This window comes from Cetorhinus maximus, chromosome 23, assembly GCF_964194155.1.
Source record: "Cetorhinus maximus chromosome 23, sCetMax3.hap1.1, whole genome shotgun sequence".
NCBI lineage: Eukaryota > Metazoa > Chordata > Chondrichthyes > Lamniformes > Cetorhinidae > Cetorhinus > Cetorhinus maximus.
Genome location: NC_135901.1, coordinates 60,944,690 through 60,948,160, shown reverse-complemented (window position 1 = coordinate 60,948,160; position 3,471 = coordinate 60,944,690).

The following is a 3,471-nucleotide window of genomic DNA, read 5'->3' as shown; positions in this document are numbered from 1 at the left end:
GTTGATGTTATCAACCCTATAACTGGCTGGAGTTTTATACTCTGGGTATGTCATTGATTTTCATGGCCGCATTCTTGCTTTCTGAAAGCACCATCTGTGATCTCGCCCCTTAATTCAGGAATTCTCGACAGGAACTTGGTTTCAATAAAGTTATGAACTTGTAATTCAATCATAAATTCATCTTTAGTGCAAACTCTACAATTCAGTGTCTGAGAGGTTCCACTGATGAACATTTCCAATTAGAAAGTGCTGATTATTCCTTGCTGACAATTCTTACTGACTTGCACATTCTTCACGGTGATACCTTCATTATAGAGACATATAGGAACATAAGACTTAGGAGCAGGAGGAGGCCATTCAGCTCTTTGAGTTTGCTTCAGCCTTCAATTAGATCATGGCTGATCAGGTTGTGGTATCAACTCTACTTTCCTGTCTGTCCCCCATAATCCTTGACTCTGTTGTTTATCAATAATCTGTCTAACTCAGCTCTGAATGCATTCAATGACCCAGCCCCCACTGCTTTCTGTAGAAAATAATTCTACATAACAATGACCCTTTGAGAGAAGGGTCTTTGATTTCTCATCAACTCCGTCTTAAATTGTAGACCACATATTTTTAAACTGTGTCCCCTCGTTCTAGTGTGTCCCACAAGCTGAACCATCCTCCTGCTATCTACCCTATCAAATCCCCTCAGGATTTGAAGAAGAGTCATACAGACTCGAAACTTTATCTCTGTCTTTCTCCCAACGGATGCTGTCAGACCTGCTGAGTTTTGTGAGCATTTTTTGTTTTTGTGCCCTTAGGATTTTATCTGTTTCAATATGATCACCCCTCATTTTTCTAAACTCCAATGGGTAAAGGTCAAATTTTCTTCAGAAGATTCAGGGATGAGTTGAGTGAACCTTCGCTGAATGTTTTCAATGCAATTATATCTATTTCTAATAAGGAGACCACAGCTGTACACAATATTCCAAATGTGGTCTCATCAAGGCCCTGTACAGCTGCTGTAAAACTTCCCTACTTTTATATTGGTGAAACTTAATTATCAAGGAACATAAACAAAATAGTGAAATATTTACAGGTACATCGACAAAAGCTTCATCAAACAACATTGATATTGATGGATCTTGGAATTTGCTGAGTTCAATCGTTTCTGACCCAGCAGCAGCAACATTTGGTAAAGGTGGTACCCACAACAAAGACTGGCTTGAGACCTACTCAGCAGAGATGAATCTGACATTGAAGCAAAAAGCAAAGTCTACCTGATTACAACATAAACCCAACAGCTAGAGCATTGTGTAATTAGCTGAGACAGTTGTATAAAAGACAGGGAGATACTGTGTAAATAAACACTGGATCAGCCAACGTAAAGAAACCCAAACTGCCTGTGACAATGGAAATCTCCGTGCTGTGTATGATGGGATCAGGAGGGTGCTTGGCCCGACCATCACCAAAGTTGCCCCTGAAATAAGCAGATGGCGAAGTTCTCACTGACAGAAGTAAATAGATGTCCACTGGGTTGAACACGACGGACATACATCTCCCAGTCTCTGTTTGACTGTCTCTTGCAGCTTCCTGCAAGGTTGAGTTGGACGAGGAACCCTCATCACCTGAGCTCGAAAAGGCCATTGATTGTTTAGCAAGCGGAAAGACACTCAGCAAGGATGGAATTCCAGCTGAAATGCCCCAACCCGGAAAGTCCCATCCACTGTCACAGCTCATTAGCTCCTCCTCCTCTGTTGGGAGGTAGGATCATTCCACACGACACGAATGATGCAAAGATCCTCACATTATACAAAAACAAGAGTGACAGAGGAGATTGTCACATTTACAGGGACATCTCACTCCTCAGTGTCACAGGGACGACCTTCACTAGGGTCAGGCTTGAAAGACTCCATCTACTTGCAGACCGAGTGTATCCGGAAGCACAGTGCAGTTTCTGTGCTGGCAGATCTACAGTGAACATGATCTTCTCCATTCTCCAGCTCCAACAGAAGTTTATAATTGGGATTGAATATAAAATGCTGCCAGCTTCTGTGCTGAGAAAAGTGAAAGGTTATAATTACTGAGTGAAAGTAAACCTTTAAGTATGAATTACAAAGAACTTGTACAATTGTAAAAGGCATCGAAAAGTTGGATTCCCTAAAGATAAGCTTCAGCCTTGAGGTTATGATGTGGAGCTCACAAGCTGTGGGACACTCCACCCTCTTTAACTCTTTTTAGTCTCAGAAAGTTGAAGTTTTTGTTTATTTGTGAAAGGAAACTTTTCCAGTTCTACTTTTCTTCAGTTTTTTTTGCACTTATTTGGAAAGATGCCTGAAGAAAAGCTGAGAAAAAATCAAAAGATTTTAAAAGCAGATTAAAATGGTGTTTGGTTCATCTTTGACCTGAAAATAAAGTTATGTAAAGTTGACACAATTGTGCATATTTGTGAATGTTTGATCCACCCTTTTGCAAAGAAGCAGAGAAGTTAACCCTTTCCATTGACAGTACGTTGACAATTTAAACTGCAGACTTTGCCAGGTTAAAGATTTGGCTTCATTCCATTTGTTATCTTTCAAGGTAAAGTGCTTGAGAACGGGAGATATGGGAGTTACCTCCAAACTGATTGCAACTACTTCTGTCTCTGATCTTCAAACAGTATTCTGAAAATTGAATTAATCATTGAGGTTTCTCTAGGGCTCATGAATGAGATAGAATTGTCATTAATGGGATGCCCCACTTAGAATAAAATCACAGTACAAACTTGGAATTGAAATAACTTATCCTGGGTGTTGCTCAATCGAATAAATCAATCCTCGAGGGAGATACTGGTGCAGTGGTAATGTCACTGGAGTAATAATCTCTCTAGGGACATGGGCTCAAATCCCAACATAGCAGCTGGTGGAATTTAACTTAATTGATTCTAGGAAATGATCTCAGCTACCATCTGCTTCACTAATGTCCTCAGAAAGAAATCTGCCATCCTCATCTGGTCTGGCCTACATGTGGTTGCTGCTTAACTTCCCTAGCAAGGCATTCAGTTCAATTAGGTAACAAATGCTGACCTTGATGAAAATGAAAGAATAAAGAAAATCTGGCATCCATGGGCATTACAGTGACAGTCAGGAAAGTGTCGATGAAGCTATCCTTCTCTTGGACAGGCTCGTATCCTTGACCCTGAACTTCTGAAGAAAATGTCATTTGTCAGTCTGGCCACTTCCTGAGGCATTTCACCTCATCTCCACCATGGATTTATTGCCAGTTATTTTAAGGCTGTGTTTGCTGCCAATGCCGCACATGCACTGTTTCTCCACCATGTTCACTGTTTCACAGACTGTCACCCTGAATCTGTGAAAAAGGAAATGAACAGAAACTTTGACTGCACCCGGACACATCCCGGGTTCTGAAGAGACAGGGACATTCCCTCTGTTTATTGCAGAGAGTGGGGAAGGGGCCATGTCTAGCGCAGGTTTGGATTTGTGAGTGAAA